Source organism: Pteropus vampyrus, unplaced genomic scaffold (assembly GCF_000151845.1).
Source record: "Pteropus vampyrus isolate Shadow unplaced genomic scaffold, Pvam_2.0 Scaffold132, whole genome shotgun sequence".
Taxonomy (NCBI): Eukaryota; Metazoa; Chordata; class Mammalia; order Chiroptera; family Pteropodidae; genus Pteropus; species Pteropus vampyrus.
The window spans coordinates 1,931,364-1,937,969 of record NW_011888913.1 but is presented as its reverse complement, the minus strand read 5'-3'; positions in this window follow the sequence as shown (position 1 = coordinate 1,937,969).

The following is a 6,606-nucleotide window of genomic DNA, read 5'->3' as shown; positions in this document are numbered from 1 at the left end:
GTCTTGGCCCGGGCAGAGTGACACCCAGGCTGGCGGCGGCCGCAGGCAGGACCCGAGGCCGGCGCCTTCATGTCGGTTGAGGGCAGACGCAGTCATAGGCATCTTGTCACACTTTGGCAGAAGTGCTTGCCATGGATTTCTCAACAGAGCTCTTCAGCAAGAGACAAACACAAAGGAAACCACATTCTGGACACTCCCCCCAGGCCAGGCAGATGGCCCTGGGGGACCCAGCCAGGCGGGAACTTAGAGGGAACTCAGAGGGAACTCATTGCTACTCCACTTCCGGCCACAGTGAAGTTCAACAGATAATCAGCTGCTAACCCTGCAGGTAAATCAGGATGCTGAGGTCAAGGAGGTTCTGCTGATGGTTTACAAATCAGAGAAGACAAATTAGTATGCAGCTTTAAAAAGTCGCACGTTGACAACTTCCAAGCTGTTTCTCTTTCCCTTGCCCACTGCTTTCTGAGGCACGGGGAGGGAACTTGCCTATGGTCACCTCCGTGCACCTCCCCAGGCCACACGCCGAGTCTGCCCATCGGCTCACCCAGCTCACCCGGTGGCCTGACGTGTGAGGATGAGAGCTACCTAGGGCCCTCCAGTCCTAAATTCTGCAACTCCTAGACAGGGGGGCTTGAAGGCCCATGGTTACTGCTATGCCCACCCCTCGTCCACCACAACTTGCAGTTTTTCAAATGACTGAATTTCATGAAGGCTCCTCTCTCGTCATAAATACGAATGACTCCCTCTGCATTTGTACTCTTTGGCAGGCAGAAGAAAACCATGCCAGTCACTTTTGTGGCAAAAATAAATTAAAACTGAAGTCTGACGCACAGGCCTTGGGCTAGTAGAGTCTAAGGAAAAGAGAATGGGCTTCTGTGTGCTGAGCGGAGGCTAGCGTTCCTCCAGAGCTGCGTGTGGGGCAGTGGTCTGCGGAGCCGAGGGTCTCGGGGACCCGCGGGAACCCTCTGGCCGGGTTCTCTTCCTGAATGAGAGGTTTCCAGGAAGACCGGTGTGAAAGAGGGGGCAAGCGAGGGAGAAAGCGGGGGCTCTGTGGTCTGTGCCCTAAAACACCTGGCTTTTGCATTGCGAGGGCCAGTGGGGTGACCTTGGAATTATAGCCTCGTCTTAGCACTGGCTCCGAGCTAACTGTCCAAGCACCAGAGGTGGCTCCGGGAAGGGAAAAAGGTTTGTTTTTTATTTCGACCGAAATGGAAACAAATGTTTTTCTTTATTATGAAAACTATGCAATATGTAATTACCCAACACAATAGTGGTTTTATTGCTGAAAAGGAACAGTTTTAACCTTTCTCCCTGTTCGGCTACCCTGTCTCTGTCTCTGTCTGTCTCTGTCTCTGTCTCTCTCTCTCACACACATCCCACCTGGAAAATTCCATTTACATCAGTGTCTCCTAGACTACCTGTGGTAAAGTTCAGATTTTTAAAAAAAATTTCAAACCCTTGCAAAATAATACTTACATATAATACAATAAACAACACTGTCGTATCAGGATTTAATATTTTTAATGTGATGAGATTGTTTCTTGCTTATGTGATTGAGCAACCACCTTACTCATAGAGGAAAACGTCCACCTAAACACTCTGTGTTTTGTTTTAATAATACGCACAGTAGACAAAACACTGTGCATGGAAATCAACCAGGAGATTATAAAGTAAGCTCGGCAATCACAGGTTATTCCTTTATAAGGTTCATCTACATTAAAGCAAGTGGTGCTTTATTCATCTCCAATCTCTCATCGAGAGTCAATTTTCACAATTTATCTTGATAAGTTACAGTTAAAATTATCTTTCGATGAAACAATTCCAGATTGTATGCCCCACTGGATTATAGTTGACAAACGTCAACTGCACAGAAATTGTTGGCAGCTCGGGCCATGTGCTACTGACCACATGATACCTGAACTGACCGCTAAGGGCTTGGACGTCTCGGCAATGTCCTATGGCTACAGGCATTTCTGAACCCTGCTCCCTCCCCCTCACCAGAAGTGAGTAGCCAGCAGCTCCATCTGAATAAGATGAGTTGATACAGAAAACCATGAGCAGTGTTTCTCCATGTGGGACCCCAGATCCCTGCTTCAAAATCACCTGGGGACTTCTTCAAAATGCAGATTCCTGGGTCTAGAATCAGGGTGTTTGGGGCCGAGGCTGACTTCTCCTGGAAAATTTCTGATGTACCCCCAAGTCTGAGGACATTGCTCCCTAGTGCTGGCCAAGTCCTTTTTCATTCTAATCATGGAAGCCATCACTGGGTGGCCTGGGTGGCCTGGGCCTGGGGTACGACATCTACAGCAAGACTTTCCTCAAGCACGCTCCCTTGGGTTGCAGGGCATTTGGTCAATTTTCCTCTAAAACATCATCTTTAAATAAAGCAAGGCTTGCTGAGCAATCGCTTTTACATTATAGACGTGGAGGAATGAATTCTGTTCTCGTCACTCCCATTCCTTCCATTAGCCTCGACTCTCGCCAGCCCGTTTGCCAGATTCCCAGGTGTGAGTTCCGACTCATCTTGCTCTCCCTCCTCGGGCCAGGGGTGTGGGAACCGACAGGTGGTCCGGGAGCGTTGCTCTGCCTGAGCCTTTGGCTGCCTGTCTGAGCAGAGAAGGAGCCATTTTGTCCCCATTTCATTGGGGAGCACCCCATCTGACAGCTCCTTGCTCCCTCCCTCTCACAGTCCAAAGAGAACGCCCTTAGCTCAGGCCAGGGCAGAACACAGGCAGTCACCCATTAAGTGTGCGACTTAATGGGGAAAGGTCACCGGCAACTCCATGAAGATAATCTAACTCATTTACTCTCCCTCCACCGGCATTGCCGAAGCTCCGTGTGCCCCGCAGGAAATGTCCGGTGTGGGCCGGCAGATTTCGAGGACATTGACCCGCCGTCACATTTAAAAACACATCTCAACAAAACTGCATGATGTCCAGTAGCGATGCGGGAGTTTTCCCACGGACCCTTTCGCTCCCCTTTCTGTTAGCACGACCACCTGTCTGCCCTCGTTTTCGATGACTCTTGGTTTGATCTGGCTTTCCACTGGTGATGATGAGAAACTCGAGCCACTCAGGCCCTCTTGTCTGCTTCTGCTTCCGAGCAGGGCACACCTGTAGGTGCTCAGGAAATGTCTGCACCTCTGGAGAGAGGCCCTCGTGCTGGGATCCGGGCCATGACCTCGTCTTCCTTGAAACCACGTCGTCAAAGCACCGTTTCCAGGGAGCCGGGAAGAGCACGTGGCTCCACCCATTACCAGTGTGTCGGGCGGCCCAGCTCACCCGGAGACGGCACATCAACCCCAGGCCTCCCGTCTCCAGGCTCCCTCAGCATTTCAAACCTTCATTCTTTGCTACGATTTCCCTTCTCTTTAATTGCTTTTCCTTTTATGCTCTGCAGCCTCCCACGAGCCTTTGAAGGCAAGGAGATGAAACGGGAGACTCTAGTCTCATAAGAAGCTGCGTAATTCTGAGGAGGCCACGAAGTTCTCCAAATTAGTGCTTTTGGCCAAAGCCTCTACTCAGTGTAAAAATTCTTGCTTAACTTCTTTTCCTGCCTCATTTTTAATCTTGCTATTTCCTCTGAAAATATTTGGCTGAAGCTCTTGCAAGCCGATCCTTCTCCAGACCCCATCGTGATTCTGACACACACTCTGCTCTGCTGCACTCGCCCTCAGGGACAGCGGGCGTGAGGGGACTGTGGAGGCCACCACAAGGTGCAGCCTCTCTGTGTGAGCAGGGTGGTGGCCGTGTGTGTCCTCGAGTGGAGACCGGCTCTCTCAAGTGCTCAGTGTTTCTCACAGAATCACCAGCGGCATCGCCACGCCTGCGACAGCTGAGGGCTTGACGGTCCTCCAGAGCCTGTCCTGTCCCTTGAGTGTGTCAATACCGTCAGCTTTCAGCGCTAGGAAAGCAAACTATGAAGCTCTTAAAGGCAATTCTGATTTACTGCGTTTCTTTAACAGCCGTTTTATGGCGCTCTGTGCACCTGGGACCAGCCTCGCACCCACGTGGTTCTCTCAAAAAGTCCAATTTCTACAGCAACGGTTGAGAAAAAAAAAAAGAGGCAAAGCACAGAAAGAGACGCGTAGTTTGTTCTTAAAGAGTGAAGTCAATGCACTCCATTTTTTATTTCTCGTGGTAAAATAGATACAGCATAAACTTCATCATTTTGAGTGAACAATTCAGTGCATTACGTACATTCGCCACGTTGTGTGAGCATCGCTGCTGTCCATTCCCAGATCTGCTCCATCTTCCTAAACTGAATCTCTGGCCACATTAAACAACGATGCCCTCTCCGCCCCCCTGGCCCAGCCCCGGCTCCCACCCTCCTGCTTCCTGTCTCAGGGAATTTGATGACTCCAGGGACCTCGCGCGTGCCCTGTGGTGACTGGCTTCTTCCACTGAGCGTAATGTCCTCGAGGCTCACCTGTAGCACACGTCAGCGAGTCCTTCCTTTTGATGGCAGAAGGGTTTTCCATCGCATGGAGTTGGGGTTTCCCATCGGGCTGTAGTTCACTCACCTGGGCTTGAGATCAAAGACCCCCGTTCAAGTCCAGTTCCACCGAGGGCCGTTGGCGTGTGAGCTGGACAAGGCCCGACCTCCCCCGTCAGCCGACCGAAGTAACGATCCCAGGCTGGCGTCGGGTGTGAGGCCTTCCCGCCAGGTGGATGCGCCATACATCTCCACGTGGGGTCCCCCAGGGCCCCTCCAGAACCCAAACCCAGTGTCTGTCCTGGTTCCCCCCACTTTCCTCAGCCCTGAGGTGGAATGAGGAGACACAGGGCAAAGCTTGTTTTAAGCAACAATTCCCACTTTTCAGGACACTCAATGAATCACCTTCCTCCCTGGTGTTCTGGGCAAGTCCAGCAAGGCTGGTGGGGCTACAGGAGGAATTGACCCTGGGCCTGGGGGGCCAAAGGGATGAGGACCTTCTGACCCACGTGAGGAAGGACCAGAGAGGGTATTGGACGCAGGCGACTTCTGAGGGCCTAGACCTGGTGGTGGCCTTGCAGGTAGAGAAGGTGCCTCACTTGAGCCACACTACAGTGACTCGCTCATGATCGTGGAGGACCGCAGCAGAGTGTTCACCAACAGGGAGAACCCCGTCTTGCGCGACTTCCCTGGCCCCGGCCGGCAGAAGAAAGCCAGGCTGTGGACGACTCCAGGGACCACACCAAGCGTTTGGATTCCCAGTTCTCTCTCTCGGAGCTGGGGTTCTAGGTGCCTCGAGACACTCTGACAGCTCAAAATTCTCCAGCTGCACCGCCCACCGCAGCCCCTGTCACCACCTGGTCTCCAGCCATGCTGGCCCGGGCCGGAGAGCACTGAGGACACGGCACGATTTTGCGCCACGATCGGGGTACCAGGCTGGCAGGATGTGGCTGTGGCCGCCAGGGAGCCCACAGTGTAGGCCAGGCGCACGGCCCAGAGCTGCGGTGTGGGGTTCTGGGGTTCAGATTGGACCTGCCCTGCAGCCCTGAGAGCATGAAGGACGGTGGCATTGGGGTGCGGCTGCCGTTTGTCCCCCTGGGGCAGAAACACACCATCACTCGAGCAGATTTTGAAAGATGTTCCTTCACAGGCGGCAGGAAGGCCCAAGGCCTTGTGAGGTGAGCCTGGCCGGGGCGCACCTGTGCGGGCGGCACACGGCATCTATGATGGAGCCCGCCTGTCTCAGGGGACCACCACGCCTCAGCTGCTCGGAAGAGTCTGGAGGAAACGGGGTTGGGGCCACCGAGTGCGGGTGATAGCCTAATTCTGGAGATGCCTTGTTTGAAAGAAAAAAATCAATGTCCTTCACCCATGAGCGAGGGCGTCGCCCACATCCAGGACAGGAGGCTTAGCTGGCACCCACAGCGCTGAGAGGGCAGAGGCGAGCTCTTTACAAAAACCCGACCTGCAGGAGCGGCGGCTTCACTGATACTCCTTGGTGGCTCCGAAAGCCCAGGAGCCGGGAGTCTGTTACAAACGCCACCTCTCTGGGCACTGGCGGCCTGGAGGACAAACCACAATGTTGTGCTTTCCATAACGAGGCGATTTATGCAGAGCGGGCACATCTCTTTAACGGTGGACAGTGCATACCTTCCGGAGTGGAGAGATCTCCCTCGTTGTGGCGTTTAAAGTCATTTGTAAGGCAAATGAGTGCATCAGACTGATTCTGCTGGAAGCCAGGAGCTCTGGGGACAAAGTTTTCTCGTGCTCGAGCGTGATCAGCTCTGGGGACAGCAGGGCTGGGGCTGGACTCTCCCAGAAGCATCTCTCCCCAAAGCGTCCCCGTTAAGCGCTTCCTCAGGCCCCTGTCTGCAGCCCGCGCCTCTGGTCACCCCGCCTGCTCCGACTTTGCCAGCCGGAGAGATGACCTGGATCCATCGGTAAGTGACAACTACAAGCTGTAGAACAGTTGGTGTATTACAAGTCAACTTCTTTTTTTACATTTTTAAGAACTGGAATGTAATCAGCATACAACACTGCAAGTGTAAGCGTACAGCATGTTGCTGTGATAATTTATATATTGTGATATGATTACCACCACGGAGTTAGCTAGCTAACACCATTATCACGTTTCGAAATTATAACTTCTGTGGTGAGAATGGTTAAGACCTA